We start from the raw sequence: 18,322 nt of genomic DNA on the forward strand, positions 1-18,322 counted from the left end.
ATGGTTAATAAGTAAAGTAATGTAAATAGGAACACTTAGGAAGAAGAGGAGGTCTGTGAAGCTGAGAAAAATCACTGAAGCGAATGTCAGTGAAAATGTTACCAAACGTGTCACACTGTAGGTTTCCTTCTCTGTATTTGTGCTTTACTCTGTGAAATACTGGCTGAGACCAAATTAGATAACTCAGCTTTTTAAGAAGAGAGTGAAATAAGATGAAGGGACTCACCAGTGTTCAAGACAGGGTTTCGTTGGTGATTTCTTCACAAACTCTGTTCTACATCGGTTTATATAATTAGGAGGCAAAACAATTACTTATTAAACAAAAACTCTTTGTTAAATTTTAAATTAATTCAGTTATAATCATACATTATTTGGTTAGGCTATGAGGGATCTGCTTTAATTTTTACTTTTCTTCAAAGAGTGATTTTCCCCTCATTAAGGAATTTCAAAAGGAAAGTAATTCTGACTTTTGAAGTGCTGTTTAATAGGCTGGTAGATGTCTACTTCTTTGATACGCACACTGTGGGTGTTCAATATGTGTCTAAATATTTAAAACCAGAATTACACATTTAAATTTCATTTGTTTTACCAATACTAGTGGCATGTTATTGACAGGAAGAACACTCAGATAAATCTTAGTCTGCTTGGCATATTTTAGGATTTTTCTAATAGCGTACTAAACCAAATGGCACTATATTTGAGAATGAATGCCTCTGACATAGTCTCTGGCAATTTTGGTTGTGTAAAATATAGAGGAAAGAACATAAAAATTTACTATGGTAGTATTTGAGTTGCCTGATTCACAAAAATAACAAATATACCTTCTGGGAATGAGCTAGATGAAATCTGAGAAATATCAAAAATAGAAAATATAGTGTAGTAGAGGGAGAGCAGAAGTTTATAGAAAGAGGAAACTTTTATTAGAATGTTCAGTTTTGGGACAATATAAGGCAAACATAATTTGTCTATAGTCAACCTAACATTTCTCCCCTTCTACCTATCTTGCTCAGTGGCATTCTCTCCAAATACTTATTTTTTTTAAAAAAAATGAAATTTGACCTTGACATGTTTATGCTAATTTAGCCCATTATGTATGTTATTCTAAAAATAATTCTCATTATATTCATCCTTAAGCCATATTTTCCTTGACCCAAATAATGTGTGATTAACAAAATTTTGAATTTAGAAAGATTAAGGTTGCAGTATTGGTAAGGAATATCTGATATATGAAATAAAAAATAGATTTTATCAGCAATGTTAGAGATGAAGAAACCACATCATAGTCTGACTTTTGTCTACCACTGCAGTTTGTACTATGACGTGTATGTCTGTGATTTTATTAATTTAATTAAACTATTTCTAAAAGTACGTAAGCATTAGTTCATGAAATTAAAATATTGGTAGGCAAAGTGAAGGAATAACATATGTATATATTTTTTTATTTATTTCTATTTTTAACCACTTAAAATAATAGTAAAAATAACTAACGAATTCTGAGTATGTTTTAGCCATTACGTGCCTGGAACTGTTCCAAGCACTTTATATGTATTAACTCAATTAATCCTTATAAAAATCATGTGACATCAGAATATTATTATCACCATCCCCATGTTAAATATGAATCAAAAGGCAAAAAAGCTTTGATAGATTGTTCAAAGTGATAGAGCTTGTAATTTTTGGAGTCAGGAATCAAAAAAAAACAGCGTGGCCACAAGACTGGCTGTCCTTAACTCCACGGTACTACAAAGTCTACAGTGCGGGACAGTAGTTAATAAATTAATTTTAAAATATTTTTAATAATAGTTGAAGAGGTTTGCTCAAATATTTTATAGCCAGGAAAGCAGTCCTAAAAGTGTTCATAATTCATACTTCTCTAGGCACTATCAACTGGTCACATTCATTGTACAACACAAATATGATCAGCCAAGCTTACTATGTGGGGTTGGGTTGACTTAGCCTAAAAAGCTGGGTAGTATATGAGGACTAGACAATGAATTGCATTCATATTGGGGGCTAAAGTTGAATGAGTGTGTGTGTGTGTGTGTGTGTGTGTGTGTGTGTGTGTGTGTGTGTGTACTACAGTACAAGTTGAATTCTTCATATACCCCCAAAATGATGCTTTTAAAAAAAATGTATTGCTGTGTTTTGGTTCTTTCACCCATAACGATAAAATAAAGCTTTAAAATGGTGTTTCTCAGTACAGGACCATCGAGTTTGAGTATCTAAAATGACATTCATGCCGTAGAAAAAGTGATACACTACTGGCTTCAAGTCTTTGAAATTCTGTTGGGATTTGAGGAGTCTACATAAACCACACACTATTATGTGTTATTTTCATTGCTCAGAGACCAGAAAGAATATTTCTTGCTTTTCAGTTATCATTAATTTAGTATTTGTATAAATGTTTAAACCAAAATCCTCCAAGGAAAAGTAATCTGTCAGAGGATTTTCCTTCTCCCTCTTAGAATATTGACTACAAAACTTGAATTTTTAGACTGAATCTGTGGAGCTAACAAGCATGGGAACAGTATAAGAAAAACAAATATTTCTTTTTTACAAGGAATGACTAAAATATAGAAAGGAATGCCGAGTCAGCAGTATACTTAAGCAATCATATATGAAATTGGATGTTGATCCAATTTGCAAGTGACTAAGTTCTCTTAGAAGGAATATCGACTCCTTTCAGTATATCTGGAATGTGATAGAAATACCTTCAGACTTAACTTCAAGTAACCATAAGCAGAATTACAGATAAAAGAGACTGAATAACACTGTTCCGAACTGTTTAACTCAATAAATCTTTCTCTGTTACATTAGGTTTATATGTTGTTCTGAGGTAGGGGTTCTACATTCCTAAATTATCTGAAAAAAATAAAGAACATTAGATTACTAAGTGCAAAAATTTCACACGTATAACATAGAATCATTTGATATTCTTTGAGAGTATAATAATATAAAATGGGTAATTAGTTTAAATTACATATGTACATCTATAAACCTCGATTACAGACATCATTTGCTTCATTGAAGACACTGGGTTTTCCTTCTAGGGGAAAAGGAATTCTGAAGAGAAGAAACTAGCACTCTTCCTTCTCAGGACTGCTACAGAAACTTGAGACATAGAGGCCACCCCGAGTCTCTGGAAGTTTTAATGACTTTTTGGCACATGTTTCAGATTAAAATATGTGATCAATCTCCACACAGGAAGTCAACAGAGAGGCTTTTTCCATTAAAGCAACCCATGTACCTACAGTGTTATTCTTCTCAGAATTATCCTCCCCCCTGCCGTATTTCACTCTACCTTTTCTCTTTGGTCAATGCCTTCCTTGTTGAAGATATAGCTAAATCCATCTGGACTTGAGTCTAGCAAGTGGAGACACCTGGGGAATGTTTTGGATTGTTGTGTAAATGTAGAAAATCTCCCATATTCTTGTATACACTATACAACTAAGTTTGTCTTCCCTTTGTAGCTAGCCCTTAATGACTAAATAAGACTGGATCACAGGCAGAATCACGGCACCCCCCATTCAGCAGGAAATAAGAGGGAGCCATCTGGAAGTTAAAGATAGCAGCATGGAAGGGAAACCAGACCAGATTTTGGCTCCGTAGATAATTTAAGAAAGCAGCTGATAGCCATGCTTGAAGACCCTAGATCCTGTCTCCTCCAGTACATCAATATATATAGAAACCACAGCCCTCAGTCAATTGGGAGGTAGTTGGTACTTTATCTTTTGTCTCCTGGCCGATGTCTTCCAGAATTAAAACAAAACAAAACAAAACAAAATAAAACAAACAAACAAAAAAACTTTTCTTCGAGTTCTACGTAGTGGATTTGACTGGTGATCCTACAGAGGCAAGCAAGCAGACCCACACAAGTCAGGGATTTCCCTAAGTCGGCCTCCCAGCATAAGCAGCAGCAGGCAGTGGCAGCCCAACTGGAACCAACTCTCACACTTGGCTGATGGTGAAGGGGAATCCCACGGGACATGTTCATTACCAGTGGTACCTTTAGCACTCTGATTTCTCTCAAAACTTCTACCTAGAAAAATTGAGTTGGAATGTGTACTTCTTTCAGTTACTATATTTACTGAACCAAGTCCAGCTGCCCACCACCAAACAGAAATAAACAACTCGAAAGTCAAATGTTGCTCAGGAACAAAGGTAGATTTATTCAGGCCCGAGGAGATGGCAGGCTAAAATTTAACCGGTAAGGGGATCGCAACCCTTGGCACGGTGTGGTCAGCACCACGCTCAGCCAGTGAGCGCAGCGGCCATCCCTATATAGGATCCGAACCCGCGGCCTCGGCACTACCAGCGCCGCACTCTCCCGAGTGAGCCACGGGGCTGATCCTTACTGAGGGATTTTTAAGGAGAATGTTGTGGGAGTGAAAAGCAGGAGGGAGGCATCCATGTAAGGGGCCAGGTGAAAAATCTTGTCACACCTCCACCGGGTTTCTGTTCTCATCCTTGACATTATCTTAGGGTCTTGCAGGCTTTTGATTTGCCTTGGGGTGGAATCAACATAGCTTTATTGATGTCTTTGTCTTCCGTGGTTTCTCAGGGTCTGGAAAGTATGTGCCTCATAGCAAGTCTGCATATCCAGGCTGACTGGAAAACAGTTTTACATGTATATAATAGTTTTACATGTATATAATACAGTTTTATTATGTATATAATACCATTCTGCCCCAGAATCAGGGTTCAAAATATCAAATAACTATAGGAAAAAGTGAATTCAGAGAAAAGCATGTTAAACTAGACTTTATGCTTATCATATGCTGCAAGAAAAGTGTACTCCTATGTCTGGGGATTCAGCCAGAGAGTTTGCTTTGTAAACTTCCTGCAAGGATGAGGCCTGCTCCAGCCTTAGAGGGAAAGGATCAAATGTGATCAAATATGGAGGGTCCTGCTGTCACTGTCATATTTGAAAATCCAGAATCTCCAAAACTGAGGTAGACTATATCAAGTCTTCATAAGAATTTTTTCTCTTTATCTAGCAGGGCTTGCTAGTGTTTTAGTGAGATAACATGATGGATTCAGTTGACACTTTCTAAGAAAGAGAAAGTAAAAGCAAAAGCTGTGAGAGAGACAGAGGCAGAGACAGAGAGAGAGGAAGAAAAGGAAAAAGAGGAAGGAAGGAAGGAAGGAAGAGAAAGAGAGAAAGAAAATAAGTCTGGACAGCTATTCTCCAGATCTGCAAATTTTCTAACAGTTTGTACATCTCCTATTGGAGGTTTCCTATCTGTCAGGCAATGTAATTCTCTTCTCCTCCTTTAACAAATCAAGGTGGCTCCTCATTTATTTTGTTTGTTTATAGTTAGTTGGCTTTGGTTTTTGTTTTGTCTTATAAATAAGAATTCCTTTAATGTATGCATGTTTGAAAATCCAGATGCTCTTTCCTGGGTTTTTGATAGCCATGATTCTCTCCAGAATAAATCTTAAAAAGTAAACATGAATTCAATTTTCACTTTATCAGCATATATCAGTTTATTTTGCATTTTGGGTGATATGCCCTCGGTGTAGTGTTTGGATCATCAGAGTCAAGGTTAGGATGTCTTTAAATGTTTCATTGCAGATGAAATGCCATAATAAAAATCTGTGATGGTTTTTAATTTGCTGTCACAGAGAACATGAATCTATAGGGAACCTAAAACAATAAAGCTTGCATTGTTATCTTGGCCAAGCAGAGACCGGGTGGCTCTATAAAATTTCTCTACATGAATTCATAACTATTGAAGGTTTGGGGTTTTTTTTGAATTGCCAATATTTGTGGAGATTTGAGCTAAAATTCCATCACAATGCATACGTTCCAACAATTTTTCATCACAATCTCTCATTCATCGTTTAAACATGAACTCTAAGTGGAATAAATCTATGAATCTCTTTATAGAAACAGAAGCAGAAGACAAAGCTTCTTCTTCCTATTGTTCTTGCAGGTAATGGAACAAAGGATTTAGGGAAGAGAACAGAATGGGAGAAGCGAAGATAGTGTGAGGGAGTAGGAAAAAAAAGGTGCTTCCTTAGAAATGAGCTGATGGAAGGATTAAGAAAGGAATCGTTAAGATTCAGAGACTACCTTCTCTTGCAAAAAGCAAAGACAAAAAAAGGTTTCAATTTAAAATTTTACAATTCAGTGATAAGTTAGATTTAAGAATTCCTATTGAGGCCACCATGGAGCTTTGAGACATACAGCATTGTCCTTCCTTCCCTCTTTGCTAGCTGGCTAACTTCAGCAGGGCAGAATCTCTGAAGCTGAAAGTGAATGCTTTCTCGCAGGAGCTCAAGTTCACAGCATTGTGTGATATGCTGCAAGGAAAGCTAGCTGCCCCCACAGGCTGTTTGCTTTAGTTTGAACCTTTCTCTGAGATTTCATTGCTTTGATAAGAATCTGGGGGGAACTAAGAATGATATCTTTTATCTTGTTCTTCTCATTATTATATATTTTCCTGTTTCATAACTTACTGTGTATGATTCTTAGCTCACTTGGTAAATTGCTCTTCTTGGGCAAGAAACAAATTTTCAATATTCCTCAGTTCCTTCTCTGACTATAATCTCAAAAAGGACACATGGTATGTGCTTAAGCAACAATGTTTTTGTAAATTGAATATATATTCTAAAGTACTTTTTGAGAAAGCCCTCAGTGCACACTGAATTCCAGGGGAATTTTATAAAGAAAGCTGAGTAAAGAGAGTGTCAAGTAAGGAAATATTAAGAATACTGAGGAAAATAAAAAACAATGAAAACATCTTGGACATGATAGGAGATAAGCAGGCCTTTAAAAGACTAACTGACATCGAGTAGCCTGATAGGATATCTCATTTCTTGTTTTGGATCTGCATAACAAGGGATGCATGGATCATTCTTAGAGCATGGGGATGTGATTGGCAGCTGAGGAGCTGGGCCTCAGAAGTCAACATAAACCGTCACACGGAAACCTGTGCTTACAGAAGGATGCAGAACAGCTTCCCCTAGTCCACCTGGCCCCACTTCTGACTTTGAGCAGACCACTCACTGCCCTGGTATTTGTCCTAAAGCCTGAATTTTTTTTTGGGGGGGGGGGGTCGGAGGATAGCTAGAGACCCCTGAGTTATGACTAGATGTGGAGAAGTCAGGGCCATCAGAAGTGAAGGGTATCCTGGAAAGATGTGATAATAGATGAAGTACTGCCTGCTTATCATTACTGTCCTCCACCTAGATTAAATACAGAATCAATGGTCCAGAGAAAAATCACTGACAGAGGCATAGTTCCCATTTAAGAGAGAAGAAAAAAACTTGGATGAAATAGATAAATTCTTCTACTTTCCAGCATGTGGTTAAAATTAGGATTTTGGCTTCCTGCAGGCCCTTATTTCATTCATTTATACAGCTGGGCACTTTGTTTTGAAGATGTAGAGAGACTGCTTGAAAGACCAAGAAAGTGAGGTCTTTAAAAAAGCATTAAATTAGATCAGTTTAGAAAATTGTTAAATCCTAGTGTGATGCCCAAATCAACTTAAATGACTCCAGGGGAGTAGTTAAAGATATTTTATACATTTCCACTCTTTAGCATAAAATAAACTAGACATATCAAGTGGAAAAATACGTGTGGTTTCCTCTATTCCTAGTTCTGTTCATGTCCTGTAATGAAAACTTGTGCATATGTCCAAAAAAATAAAAACTCTATTTTATAAATCATCTTCAGTTTTGTTATCTTAGATTGAATGAGGTTTGTGCAATGAGCTATGTGCTATTCCATCTTTAGAAGAGCAATCTTTTCTTCCTCATATGTGGCTTTTAATGTGCCCTTTATGCTATTTTCTGAATGTTGATAGTTTGCCCATAACAAGAAAAATCTGTCTAGCCCACTGATCAAAAATATCAAAAATCTTTCTCAAACTGAGGGCTAGCAGACAGAGCTATTTGTCAACAGTATGTATTACCCTCAGGTAATTTGGATTCTTTGTTTTTCTTATTTTTAGTACCTTTTTTATCAAGCCAGTTAAATTCATGTCTAGCATGTCAAATACACTTTAAAAACAGCTGTCTATTACTGGCTTTGGAAACACAGAGAATTAGGAGAGGACAGAAAGAGTTAATTCTTTCAGTTTTCACACAGGAATAAAGTTAATAGGCTGCCAATAACATGGGTTATAGTTGCAAAAGCTAAAGTTATAAGTAATCCTAACGGGAAAGAGGAAAATTGTTCCTGACAAGCTGAAATTACTTTATAAAACCTCTTATGTGTTGAGAAGCCCTGAGTTGGTCAGGGCATGGAGCTTATTTCAATGTTTAACTCAGCTTGTTTATAAAGAAAATATCTTGCCCAATATCCATTTTCCTAAAGCATGTCCTTTAACCCAGTATTTTTTGTTTCTTTTTATTGTTGGCATGGAGACCAAGACGCACTCCACTAGACTGATCAATGCATGGTTACATCAACATAACATTTTCAGTCAAGTTCCCAGGAGCCTTCCTCCTGAATCTGTCATTTTGATTCAGATAACTAAATCAGGCTAAGCACAGCAATGATAACGGATGACTTGCTTCATTAGGTGGATCCTGCTGCTTTACGCTGCCAGGAAGCTCTGCAGTGACTGCCTAGGATCTTGGGAGAGATAACTGTTTTTTGAAATTATTTTGGTGCATTTTCCTTGTAATTCTCATCTTGCTTTCCGACAGTAATTTTATAGGATGACATATGTACCAAATCCATATGCGTGAACATTTCTTCTCTAAATATGTGACGTGTGATTGGTTTTATGAAGACTGAGCCAACAACAGGCTTAATCTAAGGGTCTATTCAAAAATGTCCTTCAAATTTGTCTCCTTCAAATGCTACATATCTGATAGCATTTTAATTAATCGTATTGGAAATACTAGGATGATCTGTCTTCCTACATGAAAACAGATTCTGCAATAAATGCTGTTCCAGCTCCAAAATGATATTTCAATTGGAGTTTAGAACTCATTGAGTTTTAATATATAAAATAATATCTTTTAAAAAACATAATTATTTGTGGAAACTTTGGTGTGGAAGGGAGACTAAGCAAGCAAAAACAAAAGATCTCATTTATTCATCACAATCTGAATTTGAGACTCGTGCAATTAGATACAATTATGCATGTGGCTGAAAGCTGCCTGTAGAAAAACTGAGTGAGAATGCACAATTGGAAGCAAAAGGAGCTGCAATTAGACCCTGATCGATGCTCCAGGCTGAGAGAATATGAACAAATGAGGAAGGCTGCTCCAAATCAAGCATCATTTTAGAAAAATTATGATTGATCGAACTGTAACCAAAAAACTAATTTTTAGAACTAGAACTGTGATAGGAACATTTATGTTTCCAAGTATTTGATTTCATCTTTCTCTTGAGTAACCTTCTCTACCAAAAATTTCCCAAACACTATCCAGTTTCAAATTTAAGCACCTCCACACTCATTCATGTCCTATTTTCCAAATATCGGGCAATGTTGGCATTTTTCTGAGTCCACATTCTCATTTCAAAAGGTGAAAATCCACCTGTTCAAATAATGGTTTAAGTTGTATTTTGGCACCCATATAAACATAAGTGAAGGAAGACATTTGAATAATAAGCCGTTTTGTTCCTGATGTCCTGGAAAAGTCAATTTGATAAACCTATGTCTCTGGGTATGGAACAGTAAGAAGGTTGACTGAGAGTATTTTAATTTTAAACATTTAATATTAAACTCCAATCCAGCAACTCCACCCTATTTCCCAATCCATCACTATATTCCATTGCCTTTCTTGTACAGACTATATTCTATGGCCCATCACCATAATCTCTCCCTTAAAGATACCCACAAATTTCTTTCTTGGTAAAAAACAGATTTTGTTTGAAACCAAGTATTTGTTTTCTCTTTGCCTGCATCTGAACAGATGAACTTTACAGGAGAAACTCACAAAAGATAGATAGCTGTCTTTACTCTAAATATAGGGTATCAAATCCCAAACAGACCTAAACTGTCTCTCCAGAAGCTTACTTTTAACCTCTGAAAAAAGCAATTTTATTTATTTTGTCTCTCATATGTGATCAAACTTCTCATACACCATTTGTCCCCTCTACTAAAACCAACACAACCACTGTTAGCAGATGGCATTGTATCATAATTAATGGAGAAAACAGAAACCATTAATTAAGGACTCCCAGGGCCGAGCCCATGGCGCACTCGGGAGAGTGCGGCGCTGGGAGCGCAGCGACGCTCCCGCCGCGGGTTTGGATCCTATATAGGAATGGCCGGTGCACTCGCTGGCTGAGTGCCGGTCACGAAAAAGACAAAAAAAAAAAAAAAAAAGGACTCCTAGAACTTCTCTCCACAGAGTACACTATCTTAACTGGATGTGTGCTCATCCACCATTTACCTTTTTTTATTAGGAACTAAATTCCTCTCCAAAGGCAAATACTCTCACTTATGCTTTAATACAGTTGATTATCCATATTGGATATCATATGGATATCTTTGATTATCCATATTCTTTTAAACATTTTCAACTTGGCCTTTTCTACTATAATCAATACCCTCCAATAGTGTATGAATTCAAATATTTCTCATTGTCCTCTCTTCTATTCACTTTCTCATTCCCTCCATGGCAAAACAGCTTGGTAACTGGCTGAAGTCAGGTTTCTCTTTTGTAAAGTTACTTTTTTTTCCCACTCCATTTCCAAAATGTATCTTTTTTGGAAGGAAGTCATTATGTGCAGGAGAGACACAGTATAGAAAAGTATGCAAAAATGCACAGATCAGTGATTTACTATGAAGCAAATATTTTGTTACTACCACCCAGGTCAAAAGATAGAATATTTCCAACATACGAAAATCCAATTCGTTCCGTCCTTCAGTTGCTATCTCTTCCTTTTTCACAAGATAATTACTAACCTGACTTTAAGAAAAAATCGCTTTCTGATTTCCTTTATATTTTACCATTCAAGTATATATATCACAACACTATAGTTTGGTTTTGACTGCTTTTTTTGCATCTTTCATAAATAGAATCATGAGTCACACATTTCAGTAAGTTTTTATTAAGTAATTTTAGACTTAACAGAGGAGTTGCAAAGATAGTGTAGCCTGTATACCCTGCACCCAGTTTCCTATTCTGTTTAGATATTGCATTGTGTGATATATTTATCTCAACTAACGAACGAGTATTAATACATTATTATTAACTAATGTTTATTTGTTGTTTGTATTTGTTTTTTACGCAATGTCCCTTTTTTTCTGTAACAGGACCCCGGGATCTCTAGGCTGTAAGCTTTTCTCAGATTTTCCATGTTTTTTACAGCTTTGTTTTGATGTTTTTGATGACCTTGACATATCTGAGGAGTACTGGTCAGGTACTTTATAAAGTGTCCTGAGAGGTTTTGTTCATCAGATCTTTTTCTCACGATTAGACAGGGATTGTGGGTTTTAGATAAAAAGACCACAGAGGTGAATTGCTATTCTCGTAACATCATACCAAGGGCACACACTAACAACATCAATCATCTCTGATGCTGTTGTGTTTGGTTGCCTGGCTGAAGGAGTGTTCGTCAGTTTCTCCTCCGTAAAGTTACTTTTTTCCCCACCCGTTTCCGTAATGTGTTTTTTGAAGGAAGTCGTTATGTGCAACGTGCCTTAAGGAGTAGAGAGTTATATTACATCTCCCTGTAGGCAGAGTATCTACATAACTTTTTAAGAATTCTTCTGCACGGGAGATTTGGCCTTCATTCCTAATTTATTTATTTATTCAAGCATTTATTTATATCAGTATGGACTCATGGATATTTATTTAATTCTTTGGGTTATAATCCAATACTATGTCATTTATTTTTTTTTTGCTTAAAATTTTCCAGCTTTGGTCACTGGAAGTTCTTTCAGTTGGCTTCTGTGCCCTTTTGATATATCTCTTCATCACTGTTTTGTTTTTTGAGCTCTTTCATACTTTCTGGCATTATAAGATACTCCAGACTCCTTCTGTATATTCCCTTCTCCAGACCTAGAATCAGCCATTTCTCCAAGGAGCCAAATCTTTTTCCATTTGCATTATAAATTGTTTTTATGTCTGGTTTGTTCTGTTCAACATAATATTTGTGAGACTCATCAATGTTGTTTTGCTTAGGTGTAGTTTGTGTATTTTTGCTCTATAGTAGGGATCAGTATACTACTGACTTTTGGCCAGTTCAAGGCTATTCCTGTTTTTTAAATAAGTTTTGGTAGAACATAGACATAACCATTTATTTATGTATTGTCTATGGTTGCTTTCACTACAAGAGCAGAGTTGAGTATCACTGGACAATTGGGTGATTTCTAGTTTGGTGTTCTCTTAAATTGCACTGCCAGGAACATTGCTGTATATAGTTTTTGGTACATGCAAATTTGTACTTTACTTAGTGATTGAATTTGGATGTGTTGTCACTCCAAAACTCATGTGGAAATCCAATCCCCAATGTGGGAGCTGTTTGAATCCTGGGGGTGGATACCTCATGAATGGACTAATGCTCTCCCTGGGGGGTGGGGGTAATGAATGAGTTGTTTAAAAAGACCCTGGCCCCTCCCCTACTTCTCTCTTGTATCCTCTCTCCATCTGCTTGTACTCACTGTCCGCCTGCCGTTTTCATGAGTAGAAGCAGTCTGAAGCCCGCATCAGATGCACCTGTCCCAGAATCGTAAGCCAAATAAACCTCTTTTCTTATAAATTACTCAGTTTCAGGTATTCAGTTATAGAAACACAAAAACAGGCTAATACACTTAGGTTTATACCTATGGATGGGAATTGCTGAGTCATAGGTGGTTCTTAATGTTGAGCTTTAGTTGCTACTTCCAAGAAATTTGTTGAAGTTATTTTATCAATTTATAATTTTGAGCCTTTATCATTCTGCATCTTTGCTGTATCTGAATTTCCAGCAATTTAAAAATTTTAGCAACAGGTATGTAATGTAACTTTTTAAGATTTTAATTTGCTTCCCTGATAATTAGAGAGGTTTAGCAATTTTTATATGTATATTGACTATTTGGATATTCTCTTTTATGAAATGTTTATTCAGATAACTTGCTCATTCTCTTCCTGGGTTTTATGTCTTTCTTTAAAGATTTGAAGAAATTAAAAAATACTCAGAAGACAGTTCTTTGTTATATGTGTGTGTGTGTATATATTTTTCTATTTCTTCTTTCCAGATGAAGAGAAGCTATTAATTTAATTTTAGTTAATACCATCTGTCTTTTTATATTTAGTTCTTTTTGTTTTCTGCTTAAGGAATTTTTTCTATTCTGGGAACATAAATACATCTTTTTTCTTATTTTCTTAAACTTTATCTCATGCCCTTTTATATTTAGATCTGTAATTCAAGAGTGATACATTTTTGAGTATGGTTTGAAGTAGAGGTCAAGTTTCACTTCTTTCCATATGGAAATCTAAACACCTCAGCACCACTCATCAAAGAAAACCCTCACTTCCCCCTCTTCTGTATTGCCAATTGTTATTAAAGCTCAAGTTCATATACATGAGAATCCTTTTTAAAGCTTTTTACTTCATTTAGTCACTTTTCTATATTTTTGACAAATCTACCTTTAACTTATTTATTGTAGATTTTAAATAAATTTTGATATCTGGTACAGCAAGTCCACCAACCTCAGTGATCTACTTACCATTAAGTTTTAGCTATTCTTAAACTTTTATATTTTACAATTATCTTGCACAAACAACAAAAGCAACAATAAAAAAGTAAATTGGGATTTGTTGGAGGGAATGCTGAAACAGTAAATCAAATCAAGGAAAGTTCACACCTTTGCTTCTTTCAATCTAAAAACATGAAGTAGCTTTCAATTATTTAGAACTTTAATTTCTGTCAACAATATTTTATAGATATTGACACATTGTATGCTATTGTATATGATATTATAAAAATTCATTTCTGTGATTGGTATATAAAATGCAACTTTAGCAATACTGAATTCAAATGCAGCTACATTGCTAAAATGTTTTAGTAATTCTAATAATATATCTGTAGATTCTTTTTGATTTTCTAATTATCCTGTTATATTATCCTTAGATTTTGAGGCACTACTTTTCCTTCATTTCCACTCTTAATATCTTCCATTTCTTTGTCTTTATTGCATTTGCACAACGCTAATAGAAATGGTTTCATTAGTCATTGTCTTTTTCCTGATTTTTTTAAAAAATGATTTCTAAATTTCACCATTTAGTCTGATATTCTACACAGATGTTACTTGATCGTCTTTATCAGAATAGTGATGATAACCTTCTGTATTAGTCTATTTCTGTTTCTTATAACATAATACCTGGAACTGGGTAATTTATAAGAAAACAAAATTTATTGATTACAGTGTCAGAGGCTAGGAAGTCCAGGGAAAACATCTGGTGAGAGCTTCTTTGGTGGTGACTTCAGTGATACAGGGTATCACAAAAATGGTGGAGCAGAGAGAGAGAGAGAGTTCCTCATTCCCTCTCCTACCAAAACACCCAGAACCACACCCCTGACCACCATTATTAATCCATTCACTGTGATATGACACTGCAATCTAACCAGCTCTTCAAGGCCCTACCTTTCAATCACCATAATAGGATTTCTCACTTTTCAACAATTACGGTGGGAATTAAGTTTCTAATATATGAACTTTGGGGGACACAATTCAATCCATCCACAGCACCCTCTGTAACTAAGTAGTTAAATTTTCTTAACTTATTTTTAGGATTCCATCAAATGATTATTCTGCTACTAAAGACGTTGATTTTTTTCTTTTTTTACTATGTCAGTGTAACAAATCATATTGTTTTTTAAAATATAAAATCAATCTTGCAACACCAAAGTAAACCCAGCTTTGTCCTACATTTTAAAATAAATCATGTATGTAATTTCTAACAAACTTGGAATACAATTTTGGGGGGTATAATGTTATTTCAGTAACTGAGATTGGCCTGTACTTTTCCTTTCCTTTCTGATAAGGTTATAGTATTAAGATTATAATGACCTTTTAAAATGAATCATTCACTGTTTTCTATTTTTATACTCTATGGGAAAGTTTGTATAAGACTGGCATTGTTTAATAAAAATTGGTAGAATATGTTAATAACATTTTGCCTTAAGGTTTATCTTTAAAAACAGGTTTTCAATCATAAATTTATTTTTTAATATTTTATTTTGTTGTGGTAAGGATGCAAGGTGATATCTACCCTTTAAATTTTTTTAAGCTTACAATATATTACTGACTATGGTCTTTGAGTTTAATTTTTTAAAACTTCCTTACATAAATTGAAGTGGATGCTTACCATTTATTTTCAGCTAGTTTCTTTACTCCCACATATTTAAATGCTATAATTCTATCTAGGAACAGTTTTAAATGTATCAGAATTGTAAGATCAGAATCATTCCATCTTAATGATAAATTTAAATTTTTAAAATTACGAAATCTATATTTGTTTTAATATCAATTACATCTGACGTTAATAGCTACAATGGTTTGCTTTGATTAGTATATTCATGCTATATACTTATATTCTCTCACTTTTAATTTTACTGCCTCAGAATTTTTTCTCTTGTTCATACTATATGATTGGATATTGTTCTTTTTGTTGTTATTCTTGTTTGGACTGCACTGCACTGCTCATCCTCCCGTTATTTAGGATTCTCCGCAGGTAAGATGACAACAATCACTATGATTCCTCAAGGTCCAGGTGACACATGCCAAATCATTGAAAGAGATCTCCTACAAAAGTCTTTTCTGATGTACCAGGGTGGATGTTTGTGATTCTACAGTTCACTAGGCAGCCACCAGGAGAGTGAAATGCTAGTCTACCATACGTCCTCTTGACATCATGTTCTACAGATGATACTTTTAGTTAGTGTCCTTTTCCCTTAACTGGTGGGCTACTTACTGGGAGAGAGGAAACACTGCAATTCGCTATAATAAGTTGAAAATGTGTAGCATAAGTTAATTATCTCTAACAACTAATACTTATTCTGATAAAGTAAAGGGTAAACCAAAGGATTGTCATGGTCATCCATTGCTAAGCTCTGGATAGGGTGTTTCACTACTCTTTTGTACTGTCATTAAAGATACTATTTCAATAGCTTTTGTTGGTTCAGCTACTAAAAAATATCTTCTATCTCTATTTCTTTCCATGTCCTCTTCTACAACCTGCATTCAAGTCTATTCCATTTCTGTTCTGGCTTCCTTTAAAGTTCCCTAATTGCTCCATTGGATTTAACCTTTGCAAACTGCTGATATATTCTTCACACAGCAGCAGAATAAATACTGTACAACATGAATAATATTAATTTTGCTTAAAATTATTTAATTGGTTCTTATTTTATTTAGAATAAAGCTTAAATATTTGTCCATGGCTTGTAAAAAACCATGCTTGTTTAGCACTCACATAACTTTCTAACCTCATCTCATGCTATCTGTCTCCTTCCTGTCTCTGCTGTAGTTGTGGTAGCCCTCTCTGTGATCTTAGATGAATACAAGCTTTTTTTGACCCTCTTGATTTTTCTTCTACCTATATTTAAAAGGCCCTCCTTAGAGAACCCTTTCCTAACGCGCGCGTGTGTGTGTGTGTGTGTGTACCCCTACAACCACTGCGTCAAGGATAACACACCTTTGGTTGGAATTATAATGTCCTCTTTATTTGTAGGCACACAAGTTTAATTTTATGCACTTGTCTAACTATTTAAGTTACCAGTTTCCTAATCTACAAATTAAGGAGTAAGACTTATCTTTCATTTCCATTGTGATGACAAAAACAGGTCATTCTTGAATAAATATTTAGCCACTGCTTAACATATGAGTAAAAGCTCAGTAAACATAATTTCCTTTCCCATTATGTATATATTAGAAAAAGTATATTTACCTTCTTAAGAATTAAAAAAAAAATCCTTGATGAACATTTTTATTCTTGTCTTAATTTAGATGGGGATATTGGGATTTTTACAAATTTTTAGCTTAAGTTCATGTTTGTCTTGACATTCAATATACAGATTTTAAACTAATACTTCACAAGAAGATCATAGTAAGTAATACTTTAAAACATGTCAATTTTCTTTTTTATAATATAGCTGTTAAATGTGAAAAGATGTAACATCTTTATTTTTCAAAAAAGAGAAATCATGGAGAGTAGATTTTGTAATACTTCATTTCCTTTTCTGAATTTTAAATATATATGCAATGGCTCATGGAAGTAAACATTAGATGGTTTAAAGCACTATATACATAACATTATATTATATTATATATAACATATTTTATTTATATATATGTGTGTATATATATATAAAATACCATACTAAATATGTCATGCTATAACTTATTTGTTGAAACTTAACTCCAATTTGATATTATTAGGAAGTGGAGGTGGGGCCTTTCAGAGGTGATTAGGCCATGAGGATGGAGCCCTGCTGGATGAGACTAATGTCCTTAAAAAGATAACCCTGTGTCCTCATCTCTTTCACCATGTGAGGACTTCTAATTTTTGAAATAATCCTGGTGACTATACAATTCCAGAGGGTGAAAGTGAATCAGTTGAAAATATTGTACTACAAACAAATTTATATTAAGACCACAATATAAAACTTAATTTAAATTGAGTGAAATTTTCCAGAAAAAAAGGTGCCATAAATAATAGCATATCTTTTGAAAATTTGAATGATGACTGAATCTTAACTTCTACTCGATAGGTCATTCTAATAAATTCAACTCTCAGCCAAGATCACTAAAAAGGTCAGCCAACTGATACTTCAAATTATTTTAAAGTTGACATGAATGGCAAAATGGAAGCACATTTTATCTTTAACAATTAACAGCTCTGTAAGCTATATACTCACATATATCATTTACTGTGATGATCTCTTATTTTATCCACTCTAGCACAATGTTTCCCTTGTAACATTATGCATCTGTTTTAATAAATATTTGTCATGTTTATTTTCTAAACAACATATATATTATATCGTACATGGTAATGTAATGAGAAAATTTATATTGCCTAATTTCCATTAAAGGGGTTGTATGGTTTGATAAAATTAATAAATATTTAAAAGTATGTTTTTCAGTATCACTTTTAATATGTCTTCTACCTACCTGTACAAATCTATCTTTTAAAATAGTATTTTTGGCACTATCTTATGCATTTTTTTGTTTTTAAAACTAAATACATCTGTTAACTAACATTTACTGAGTACTGATTACTTAAATTTAGCTAACACTGATTTATTGAGAATTATCCTAAAAATTTTGAAAAAGTAACTCATTTAATCTTTATATGAACTCACTGAAGTGGAAATTGTGGTCCAATTTTACAGGTGAAAAAGTGAGGGTTAGAGTCAGATTTT

Source organism: Cynocephalus volans, chromosome 5, assembly GCF_027409185.1.
Source record: "Cynocephalus volans isolate mCynVol1 chromosome 5, mCynVol1.pri, whole genome shotgun sequence".
Taxonomy (NCBI): Eukaryota; Metazoa; Chordata; class Mammalia; order Dermoptera; family Cynocephalidae; genus Cynocephalus; species Cynocephalus volans.